This window comes from Octodon degus, unplaced genomic scaffold (assembly GCF_000260255.1).
Source record: "Octodon degus isolate 3935 unplaced genomic scaffold, OctDeg1.0 scaffold00410, whole genome shotgun sequence".
NCBI classification, from domain to species: domain Eukaryota; kingdom Metazoa; phylum Chordata; class Mammalia; order Rodentia; family Octodontidae; genus Octodon; species Octodon degus.
The window spans coordinates 235,233-247,963 of record NW_004524986.1 but is presented as its reverse complement, the minus strand read 5'-3'; the positions used below and the strand labels follow the sequence as shown (position 1 = coordinate 247,963).

The 12,731-nt window shown below is 41.2% G+C and overlaps 1 pseudogene across 1 annotated transcript; it reads right to left on the bottom strand.

Annotated features, from left to right (window-relative positions):
• Positions 1–10,661: 10,661 nt before the first annotated feature.
• LOC101579708 lies at positions 10,662–12,725 on the bottom strand (annotated as a pseudogene). The gene has a single exon (XR_001116973.2). The product of XR_001116973.2 is annotated as a ZZ-type zinc finger-containing protein 3 pseudogene (transcript).
• Between the last annotated feature and the right edge of the window lie 6 nt (positions 12,726–12,731).

Here is a 12,731-nt window from a genome sequence, read left to right as displayed (position 1 = left end):
CTGCAGGTGGTTCCTACAAGGAACCATTCTTAACTCGGTGGCCTGAGGGCAGCCAGGGCACCTGGAGATGGAAAGGCAAGGACAGAGGATGGAGGATCCCCCAAGCTGTGTGTGTGGCCAGCAGGCTTCCTGCATTTCACAGGGTTGCTTGGTCACTTGCTGTGTTGGTGAGGCTGTAGAAGCTTGTAGACTCCTAGATTCTGAATCTTGCCGCCTCCAGGAGACTAGGGTACCACTGTATCCCATGAGCAATGATGCTTGGTTTTGTTTCCCCCATCAGTACCTGAAGGTCTTCCTCAGTCTCTCCCTGGGCATTGTGCATTGCAAACGTGAGGATCAGCATTATTTATCACTAGCACATTTCTCCTCAGGCGGTGGACCTGTTTTCCTTCCTCCAGATGGCTCTCAGGCTAGCCAAAGAGGACAGGGCTGGCCATCTGCTTCCTGTTGCCATTTCAAGCTGGCTCGCCAGTCAGCAAGGCTGGCGAAACCTAGTGCACCAGCTGTTGGTCTGGACTGTCCCCATTCATCCTGGTGCCTCATCATGCCTGGTGGAATTGACAGGGCCATGCTGAAATTCATGCTTGACACTTACTAGGTGGGACGGTTTGCTCGCACCCTCATGCCAGCCAGCCTCCCTGCCCAGAACATAAGAGATGCTTGCCCTGGGACTTTCTTAAGAAGAATGTTTTCATTGAAATGATGCATGCCTAACAGCAATGACCTGGGGAGGGAACAGGCAGTGTTTGGTTGACCTGTCTGACTCTTGAAAAAGAGTGAAAGATAATTCTGAACCTCATATAAGTAAGACAATTCATCATAACTGTGAATTTCCCCCTTGGTTTATTTTGTTTTCACTGTTTGTTTTCTTTTTCAAATAGGAAGCATTTATGGGGAAGACATAGTTTCTGAGAGACAGCATGGGCTCCTGAATATGTTGTCACTTACAGGGAAAGATTTGTAAACAAAATTAAGAGGTGGGCATGAAATCACCAGGTGGGTATAAGGTGGGACAAAGATATAAGCAACCAATAAGATTACAAGTATAGTCATTTAGCTAATATTGATCCAATGGGGAAGCAAGCGATATAGCAAGTGTGCATGGAAAGAACAAGAAACTTTCCTGGGAGGGATGGGACAAGGAGGTCTTGGTCCCTACCCAGGTGACTGATGCCTATTTAGAATATCAATCATTTTTGTTTACCCCATGAGGAAGCATCTGTGTATAGCCATTCCATCTCTGTCTTGAGGTCTGGCCCTCAACAAACATGCTGCACCCACTCTTATAATGTGTTCTTAGCTTCTGCACTGGCTTCTTGAAAGCCTAGTGCTGTCTGACTGCTTATAATATTCCTGCTTAACGTAGCATCTTATATTTTCCCCACTCAAGAGGTACTCTGAACTACTGTGTGGGGTCAAGGCGCAGAGACCATCCTGGCTACTTCCAGATGTAGGAGATCTGTTTTCAGTTCTTTATGATTGTATGTTTACATATTTGCAAATGCAAAATAATATTGCCCCAAATTGATAAGATGCAACTGGAAAACATTTTAGGTCATCTGAAATTCTGTGAACTAGAGAGATAATTACTATTTATTTAGTTAAATCTCTTCTTAGTCTTCTGCTCCTCCCAAAGTTTTTAATATTATACTACATACAATTTCCTATTTGGCATTTATAAATTAATAGTCTCATATAAATGTTAAGATGTATATATGACGTGAATTTTGAGACAGGCACTTGTTATGTAGCCCAAGGTGGTCTTGGACTCTAGTACACACTGCCTTCTGATCTACTATTCTCCTGCTTTAGCCACTCAAGTGCAGGGATTACAGGTGTGCGCTACCACACTGGCTAAAATAATATGTCCTTTTCCAGGGAGATAGCTCAGCAGCATAAAAGCCTGTGTGACAAGCACAAGGTCCTGAGTTCAATCCCCAGTACCAAAAATAAAATAAAATATTCTTTATGTTCTGCAAACATATACTAACAAAAACCTAGATATATAAGAGAACTGTAATATTTTTTATGATTAATATACTAAGCTTGATAACTAAATTAGCTTAACCATTTCTGAATTCCTGGACGTTAAAGGTTATCCAACGTGTTACTACTTTAGGCAACTTCATAATGAACATCTGTGCTCTTCTGGTTCTGCCACTTAGGTCACCTTCCTTGGGGAATGCATCAATTCCAAGGCCAACTTACTATATTGCCAAGTTGCTTTAAAAAAATCAGTCACGTAAGTTAAACAGTTCCTAGCAACACGTTGATGCTTCCTTGCTCTCTTAGCCTCTCACCCTCTCTCTCCCTCTTCCTTTGTTCCTCCTTTACATCTTTGTGCTTGTATTTCACCATCTCCAAAGCAGCAGCATGAGAGGGAGGCTCAACGAGACATGACACCAGGTCCGCTGGCTGCTCTAGTCTACGCTGCCAGGTTTCCGCAGCGATGCAAGCCATAATGTGGGCCCAAGTCAACCGTGGGAATAGCTGCTGACACCTGCTGCATGCCTAGACTCCCACCGTATGCCTCTCTCTGATCACTGCTCACTTCCTCAACCAACTCTGCGGGCGTCACCGAGGGCTCTGGGTCTTCAAGGGCTGCTCTTGGAGGCCAGGTGGCCCCACCTACAGGGAACAGTACAAGTGCTCAGCAGAGCAGAGAGTTGTTTGTGCCAAATTGGGCCTGGTGGTTGGCTCAGAATGGAGGTGCAGCAGAAGAGCTGGGGTCCTGCTAGGCGGCTGGACTGATTCACAGGCGCTGCAGGAGAGGCCAGCAACTCTGCCTTCTGTGACCGCTACTTGATGTTGGAAGCATGCGGAGACTGTGCTGTCCATCCTGGCCTCAGTTCTGCTTCTTTCCATCTATGTTTACACAGCCTTTAAAGTTTCTGACTGATTATGCAGCTTTCCCACCTCTGCCTCTTGAAATATGGGCCATCTCTGGAAGACCTGTTTTCCCAATCCTGCTCCTTCAAGTAATGTGTCTTGGCAATTCAAGGTCGCATTTGCCTCCCCAACTCTTTCTGTCTACTTCTCCATAAAACTTTAACTACTCTTATCTCCATAAAAAAATTGTCAATTATCTCAAACATTTTAGCATGTGATCACTTAAAGTTTTGTATTTTCTTCGTAGTCTATCTAGATAGACAAGTTTTGAGGCCCCAACACTGTGTTTTACAGAGACTCAAATCCTCACTTTGTAGCTCTATCCTACACTGTTCTCTTTGACTCTGGACCCATTTGGCTGATAACCAACTTTGTAGCACTCCATAGATGCTGTGCAGTTCAAACTTTGCATGAGTCAGATCTGGGTTTATTCTAGAATCCCCTGCCTAGATAGCTTCTTCATCTGCTTCTCATCTCAATCACAAATGCGAACTTCACTTCTCACACCTACCCACTTCTGTCCACCTGTACTGTACCTCTAACTGCACTGCCTGTATTTCATTTGGATTCCATCCAGCTTTTCTAAAAAACAATTAAACTGTTTTTGCAAAACCTCAATTTAATCATACCACACCCACACTCTTACAAAACCATTTCAAATTTGTTAATGGCTTCTTTTCTTCTTTTATTTCTTTTTATTGTGGTGAAATAGATACAACAAAATTCTGTCATTTGTAATATTTTGAGTGCACCATTCAGTGGCATAAATACACTCAACGTTGTACTGCCAACAGTACTATTTCAACAACTTTTTCGTTCTCCAAATCAACTCATTATACCCATTACTGAGGATCTGTCTTTTCATTTCCCCTCTTTTCCTGTCAATCTCTGATCTGCTTTCTGTCTCTATGAATTGGCTTTTTCTAAATGTGTTGCATTGGTAGGCTCATGTAATATGTGTCCTTTTTGCTTGACTATTTCCACTTAGCATGAATGGTCTGAACTTCATCCTTGCTGTAATCGTAGTAGAGCATCTTTCTTCTTCCTGGACAAACAGTGCTTGTTGCATGGTTATGCCCCGTGCTGATCAACTCATCTGTGGATACATCCTCGGATTGCTCCCTTCTGCTAGCTATGGGCAGCTCTGCCATGATCAATGGCATGCAAATATTTGAGTTTCTATTTTTAAGTCTTTTGCCTCTGTGATTTTAAAAACAAATTTATTTACCTGATTTATACATTTTGGTATTGTCTTGGGCTTGATCTCATTTCCATCTTTCTGTTTTCTTCTTACTTTCTCTGCTCTGTGGAACCCTGTACCTGCGAGGCTACCCCCTACACTGGGGTTTCATGCTCCCAGCATGAAAGATTTTTTTTTTTTGGTCTGAATGCCTTCAGGACAGGTTTGGCTGGCTTGAGTTCTGGGGATCGAACCACAGCAACCTGAGCCTGACTGCTTTGTTGAAGCAGCCACTTAAAGAACTGAGCTAAGGAGCAGGCCCTCAATGCTCCTAGCATGGCTCAGAGCATTGCATTAACTCTGCTTGGCAGCTCTCCTTGCAGTTCATGTTCCCACCTATTTGTACACCCAGAAGACTTCAAATTGTATGTGGGCACAGCCGCCTTTGAATACCTGTTGTTCAACACTGGTAAGCAATCCTTGTTAGTTGCCCAATAAGTATTTATTAAAGCCAGGCAGGATAGAAGAAATACATTATTTTTTGAACCCCTCCCATACCTTTTAGTGGTCTTTTGGATATATTATAAGTTCAATAATTTTTGTTCACCTTATAATTCAAAGTAACATAGTCCTATTTTATGCTGTAAAGATAGAAGGTTAAATTTCAAAGGATTCTAGAATGCATGAAGTTATAACAACACAAATATCTTTTGTTGGAGATGGTGTGACTTCTTATGTGCTGTGGAATATCCTTTGTTAGGTTCCAGACAGTGTAGCATCTGAGAAAGAGCCTGAGTTCATCAGAGGTTAAACACTGAGTTACCTGATGACCCAGCAATCCTGGTCTTAGGTCAACCCCTCAAGAAATGAAGACACATGTCCACACAAAAACTGATGCACTACATGAATGTTCAGAGCTATGTTGTTCAGAGCAGCCCAAAAGTGGAGACAATAGGAATGTTCTTCAATTGAGGAATAGATACATAAAATGTTCTATATAATAGAAAATATTATTTGACAAAAATTAATGGGGTGATGATTCACAAGACTCCAGGGATGAACTGAAGAACACTTATTACATGATTCCATTCATTGGGAAGGTCCAGAAGAGCTAAATCCATACAGACAGAAAAGACATTAGAAATCTACTGGAGCTGGGGAGTGAGAGAGAAATGGGAAGTGACTGTCACTGGCTGCAGTTTCTTTTGGAGAGATAAAAATGTTTGAGAATTGATGGCAGTGATGATCACGAGTCTTCATAAGGATATTACAAATTTATGGAACTGTGCTCATCAAAGGGGTGAAATTTGTGTTGGGATTTGTACCTCAATAATGCTTTTACTTGGGGCTGGTGAGATGGCTCGGTGGTCTGAAGCACCTACTTAGAACAAGCTTGGCAATGCACAGGGACCGCGGTTCGATCCCCCAGCGCCACATGCCAGCCAGCCCCGCCCCCTGGTGGGCTGAGCTGGCCACACACACACACACACACACACACACACAAATAAAAATTAAAATAAATAAATAAAATAAAATAAAAAAATAATGCTTTTACTAAAAAACAATAATGGCCTCTCAAAACAGAAAACCTGTATTTGACTCTTGGCTCCCTCACTTCTTAATCAATTATTATAGAAAATTTAACCTCTCTGGCCCTCTAATAATAATAATAGATAATTGAAATGGTTTTAGTGAGAATTAGATGAATTTATATGCACAAAAGGTTTAAATGTAAATCAAGTGGTGGTACATGCTTGGAACCCCAATATTCTGGAAGGCTGAGGAGGAAGGATTTAAAATTCAAGTCTGGGTAATTTAATAACTTAGGGAGATTCTGTCTTAAAATAATAACAAAAAAATTAAAAATGGGTCTAGAGATATAGTTCTGCATGATGGTCTTTGCTTCAACCTCCATTATTTTTTTTTTTAAAGAAAAAACTTACATAAAAACCTGTTATTGGGGCTGGTGAGATGGCTCAGTGGTCTAAAGCACCTACTTAGAACAAGCTTAGCAAAGCACAGGGACCACGGTTCAATCCCCCAGCACCACATGCCAGCCAGCCCCACCCCCTGGTGGGCTGAGCCGGCCACACGCGCGCGCGCGCGCACACACACACACACACACACACACACAAATAAAATGAAAAAAAAAAAACCTGTTATTGCATGCCTGTAATCTCAGAATTTAGGAGGCTGAGGCAGAATTGTTGAGAGTTTGAGACAAGCCTGGACTACAAAGTGAGCTCAAGGCCAGTCTGAACTGCATAGCAAGGATGTGTCTCAAAAAGACAAACAAAAGAGGAGAGGAGAGGAGAGGAGAGGAGAGGAGAGGAGAGGAGAGGAGAGAAGAGAAGAGAAGAGAAGAGAAGAGAAGAGAAGAGAAGAGAAGAGAAGAGAAGAAGAAGAAGAAGAGAAGAACCTGTCACATAGCCCATGTTCAATGTTTATATGATTATTTTTTCCTACTGGTACTAGGGACTGAACCCAGAAGAACTCTACCATTGAGCTACACCCTCAGCTGCATTCTAATATGTTGTTTTAAAACAGGGTCTTCTTATGTAGCCAAGGCTGTCTTTGAACTTATAATCCTCCTGGCTCATCCTCCCAAGTAGCTGGGACTACAGGCATGCATTTCTGCAGCAGGTGTAAGGCTGTATTAATATTGTCTCTGTTCTAAAGGGTCTCCCTTCCTAGGCCTCCCAATGCGTGTGTCGGTTTTGCCTTACTGTGCCTGAGGAATTGTCCACATGCTCACGATCGCTTTCCTCTAGCTGATTCCCTCTGTGGCCAGTCTTCTGTTACTCCCTCCTCTCAGCAGTTTCCCCTTTCCTGCTGGCATTAGTCTGTAATATAGATTTTGACTGTTTCTACTACCCTCATGGATTAAGTTGTACATCCTTAGAGGAAGTTTCCCTTTGCTCAGGGTTAGTTCATCTTCCTTACCTGTGTACCCAGGTGTCCCAGTGTCTCATATTTTTTACTCAGGCAACACTAAAGGTTTCCCATGTGGACTGGAGGCAGGAGGACAGCAGTCAGAATACTGTAGTCTAATGAGAAAATGATTATCTTCAAGTCCAAATATGTTTTTCCTCATCCAGTTTTTGCGTCCGTTAAGCCTGGCCATCCAAGAGCTGCTGAATATGGACTGGATGCACTTGGGTGGAGACCATTACAGCTGTCCTTGTCCATGAGAGTATACATCCTAACCTCCCAGTGATGTTTTGGATTGTGATTACTACAAAACCTTGTATGTACTATTTGTCTTATACATTTGTACTAATATTAAAGTTTAATTTATAAACAAGGCACAGGAAGAGATTAATGGCAATTATTGATAATAAAATAAAACATAATGCACACTATAATAAAGGTATATGAATTGTGGTCTCTCTGTCTTGCCTCTGGTTCCATCTCTCTGCCTCTGGCTCTATCTCGTTGGAGCTAGAGTTATAGCACAGTGTTAGACTGCTTTTTTACAATGTACAGGGTCTTGGCTTGCTCTCCCAGCACTGCACCTACTCACACTTCTGGTGGTGATGGGAAATGATACAATGACTACATGGAGAGATGTAGCACGAACTACGCCCTGTGGCCTTAGCTCTTGTTTACTTTTATTCACGGATAACCATTGTGTGTATCATGGAGTATCATAGTAAATAAGCCCCCATGCACACTATGTGATCATCAGGTCAGAGTAATCAGTAATTTTTGTCTTTATCATTTCTTTATTTTGGGAATCTTGAGACTCTTCTAGTTTTGTTTTTTATTTTTAATTTGTGTATTTGGTACAGTTTCCCACTATGCAGATTGGACTTGTGGTGATCCTCCTATTGTCAGCCTCCCCACTGCTGGGATTATAGGCATGTGACACCACGCCCACACTTGGTTGGGGTTCAGCACACTCTGAGGGCATGTAGGACCAGGGATCAAACCCTGACCCCTGGCTTGCCTAAGTGGGTGTTTAGTCTGCTGAGCTATCTTGCCAGCCCTCTTCTGTTGCTTTATAAGATGTCTAATCAATCTTTGTGAACTAAAGCCAGCCCTCTGTACTGAGAACACTAGGACTTATTTCTTTCATGTAACCATATTTTGGAACCTATTATCCAATGTCCCTCTGTCCCCTCCCTACTTCCCTAATCTCTAGTGACCACTATTTTACTCTCTACTTCTATGAAATCAATGATTGTAGCTTCCACATAAAGCAAGAAATGCAATATTCACCTTTCTGTATTTGGCTCATTTTCACTTAACAGTGTCCTCTAGTTTCATCCACATTGCTATGAATGATGGGATTCTATTCATAATTCAAACCTGAATAATATTCTACTGTGTATTATACCACATTTTATTTATTTACTTATTTATTAATATCACATTTTAAAAATTCATTAATACATTAATGGACACCTGGGTTGATTCCATGTCTTTTTTATTGTGAACACCACTGCAATTGATTTGATAATGAAGGTATCTCTTTTTTTGTTGTTGTTTTGGTTTTTTTTGTGGAACTGGGGATTGAACTCAGGCCCTTGCGCTTGCCAGGCAAGTGCTTATTCCATTGAGCCATCTCCCCGGCCCTTGAAAATATCTCTTTGATATAATGATTTTGCATACTAGGAATACACTCTGCTACTGAGTTACACTGCCTGCCTTATTTTTTGTGTTCTGTGTTGGGGTGAGATGTTATCTTACTGTGGTTTTGATTTACATTTCTCTGTAATTATGATGTTGGGCATCCTTTGTTCATGTATTTGTTGGCCATTTTTATGTCTTCTTTTGAAATATGTCTACTTAGATCATTTACCCACTGTTAAATCAGTCTTCTCACTGCTGAAGATAAAATTCAGGACATTCCACTCAGTTACTACCACAGTCCTTTAAAATAATTTTGAGACAGGGCCTTGCCAAGTTGCCAGGCTGGCCTGGAACTTGCCATTTTTCTGCTTCAGCCTCAAGAATAGCTGGGATTAAAGATGGGCATCACACACACTTCAAAGTTATTTTTGTTTTGTTTTGCTGTTATCTGAGGCTCTAATTTTTTGCATTTTGAGATGTAACAGCAAAATTGTCCAGAATCTCTTTTTCCTTCTTCTCAAATTTGCAGACCAAGGATGTGCTCTGATGTGAATTGGAGCACACTCAGCCTATAGTGTTTTTCTTTGCTTACTCAAGGACTGGTACTTTTTCCTTGAAGGAAACATTCTATGGCTTCTGTTTGCAAATCTGACTCACTAGTAACACTGCCCTGGCACTGTAAGGCCACTGCTCAGTGAAACGAAGGTCACATGGGCACAAGAACTGGGACCCCACAAGCTTCAGTGTGGCAAGTGAGCCTCCAGTAACTGACGAACAGGGTGATAGGGCTCTAAGTGGGAGGGCCGTGCACTGGGGGGATGGAGTGAGATGGAACCAGAGTCTGCACATCGCTCACAGATGTTGCAGAGCAAAACTGATGAGTAGTTTATTTCTGGGATTTTTCACTCAATATTTTTAGATGACAGAGAGGCTTAAACACTGAATGGTTTCCCTTTTATGTGAAACTCAAAATAAAAATAAAGAACAAAATGAAATTTAAATAATGGGAGGTATGGAGATCTTTTTCAAATGGGAGCAAGAATGAAAGAGCAAATAGAAGCAGCTTTTACAGATAGGAAGGGGACCAAGAGCTGGATGGCACAGGAAGGGGTGGAAGGGGCAGGGGACAAAAAAGAATTAAGATGTCTCATGTCCAAGACCAGTTCCACCCAAAGAATGTGACCAGCGGGTACTGCAAACATGCACTAATAAAAAAATAAAGAATGACTGAAATGGAAAACTGCCAAACTGTTTTGTGAAGTCGCTGTATCATTTCTGTATGCTCCAGCAGGTAGGAGTGATGCCCTTTCTCTAGCTTTTTGGTCAGTGTTTGATGTTGTACCTACAGCCGCACCTCACTATTCCCATGGGGTGTGCACCTGTGAAAGTGCCCCCATCATGGACTCCATTCTTCTCTGTTCAGATGCTCCTCAGGGTATGACAGGGCTCAGTCCCAGTGGGTACAACATAGGTTGAAAGTACTGTAAAGTTGAAAATGCTCTTAATGCATCTAAACTACCCAACACTGTGGCTTAGCATAACCTCCTTGAAATGTAGAACGTCTATGTTGGGTTACAATGGGACAAACTTGTCCAGGCCAAAGCCCATTCTGTAGGAAGGCACAGAGTGCTTTGTGTAATTTCTTTTTCTTTTTTTTTAATTAATTAATTAATTTTTCTTTACAAAATCTCAAAACAAGATTTTAGGAGAGTAATAATGGTTAGTACAATGTGTATTGTTACTGCCAAAGTAGTTTCTCATATTACAAGATATAGGCAAGAAATAATAAATAAACAACATAGGTACAAACCTCTGTTTTTTTTTTAAAGTCACCAGAAAATGGAAATATACTTTTTAAAGTTTCTAATACTAGGAGAAGATATCATACAATGTCTTTTTTTATTTTTAAGTAAAACATTTTAATAGGAAATTAAGTGTTAAAAAAGATGAAAGTACATTTTTAGCCTGCCAGGATTCTCATATCTGGATGACATCTACAGGCTCATTATTGGTTCTAAACTACATGGAAAGCAGAAAAATTATTTAAACCCTACAACTATAAAACAAAGTCCACTGTAGTAATTAATAAAACTTATGAAAAACCAAAAACACTACCATCCATGTTTCTATGTGTCTTTTCTGATGTATGTGACATACCAGTCTAGAAAGGTATAGTATCATAGGGAATAATAAAGTTGAGTTTTGAAGTCTTTCCTTTATCAGTTTGTTTTTTAAGAGTTGAAAAAAATGTGAAACTTAAAACTTTAACTAAAACATTAATTTTAGCGATCATAAAAATATTATGACATTTATGAATAGATACTGCAAATGTGGGGAATAATAAACAAAGCAGAATTCATGGTTACCATATTTACACATACTCTTTGTTGTGTTTCAGTGCCACATGATCTGATTCAAAGTAATAAACATCAGGATCATCATCTTCCTCTTCTGTAATGTGCTGATTGGCACTCTCTTTGGCAGGTGGCATACGTCCAATGCCGAGTCTTCCCTCTGCAGGTGGCTTACTTAGTCCTTCACTTCCATAGTTCTGAGAGTCACAACATAAAACCTTTTCATTTTGAGAAATTTCATCAGGATTTGTGGGAGATTCACTTACATTATCACTAGCAGTTGCATCTGTTTCACTGGGACTAAGATTATTCTCAAGTTGTCCATTCTCTCTGCAAGGAGAACTGATTTTAGTAGGACTAGCTTGGGCAGGGGTGGCCCTGCGTGGTGAAGTTCTCAGGGTATAGCGATGTTCTTGGGGTTCTGACAGAGACGTCATCTGAGCTGAGATGCGGTCTAAAACAGACGATGGTTCTGGTTCTCCAGAGACTGGCATACTCTCAAGATCTGCATCCAAGACGTTACTGCTATTTTCATTACACTGCTCTTTTGAGGCACTGCTATCTCCCACCACATCTACTTCCTCCTCAGAATCTGTTAAAGATGACTGAATTTCAGAAATGGGACCTGAAGCTGGCTCAGTGGTCAGCTGATTAACACACTCCACAGACAGGCAGGCAGTTACTATTTTGTGGTCCTCCAACTTGACCTGCACTTCTGAATCTGTGCAAGGCACGTTATGGTCTATATAACTGTCGTCCCTCCTATTATCATGGAACATTGACGTCTGGGTTTCCGAATCCCCATTTTCAGCTACTGATTTCTCCTGCAATGCATGGGAGCCAGCACTATTTTGCTTAGCATTCCCATCAGGCTGACAGTCATCACAGTTTATACCAGCAGAATCACTGTCATCAACACTGTTGACAGTCAGATAGCCTGTGAGTTCTTCAACTACTGCAGAATTAAGTGGCCCTTCCTCACTGACATTCACCTTTTTAACTTCCCTTTTCTCACAATCATCCAGTATAAGACATTGACAAGCGCGTTTAGTCCCTTGAAAATCTGCATCATTGTCCACTCCTGCCCTCCTCTGTTCTACTGACTCCTTGTCTGATTTGATAGGTGAATCTTCTTCTGAACTGTTTGTTGCTTCAGATCTAAGACAACGTTTAATTCTTTTTAAAATTGGTGATACAGGTTCTGTTTGCCTTCTCTCACAATTTTCTACAGCCTGCCTTTCTAGGTTATCCTTTTCGGAAGAAGAAAGTCCTCTTTTCCTAGGGCTTACCCTTGATTCTCTTGTACTCTGCTGCTTTAAATCAGTGGTTTTTCCATTATTATTTCCTTTCTGAATTTGCACAGGCTCTGGTCTCTTCTTTGGGGATCTTGATTGCACTTGAGAACGAGAAGAGAGTTCTTCAGGGTGAGCAATGCTACGATTCCTTAAAGTTCTACCACAAAAAGATTCATCCAAGCCATTTAACCCCACTGTTGATCTTGTAACACGAGTGGATCGGGAAGCAGCCATACTATGGCAAGTCCCTACAATACGGTCATCATGATCCACTCATTGGGAAACCTGTATAACCAAATATCTATCATTGTGGAAATATTATCTCTTTTCCTTATATCCTGAAGGAGTTGGAGCTATGTCTAGAATAGAGCTTAAGCGTCAGGGTTTCAGACTCTCAGCTTCAGCCATGGAGAATACTAGAAACTCTTAAATTCCTTT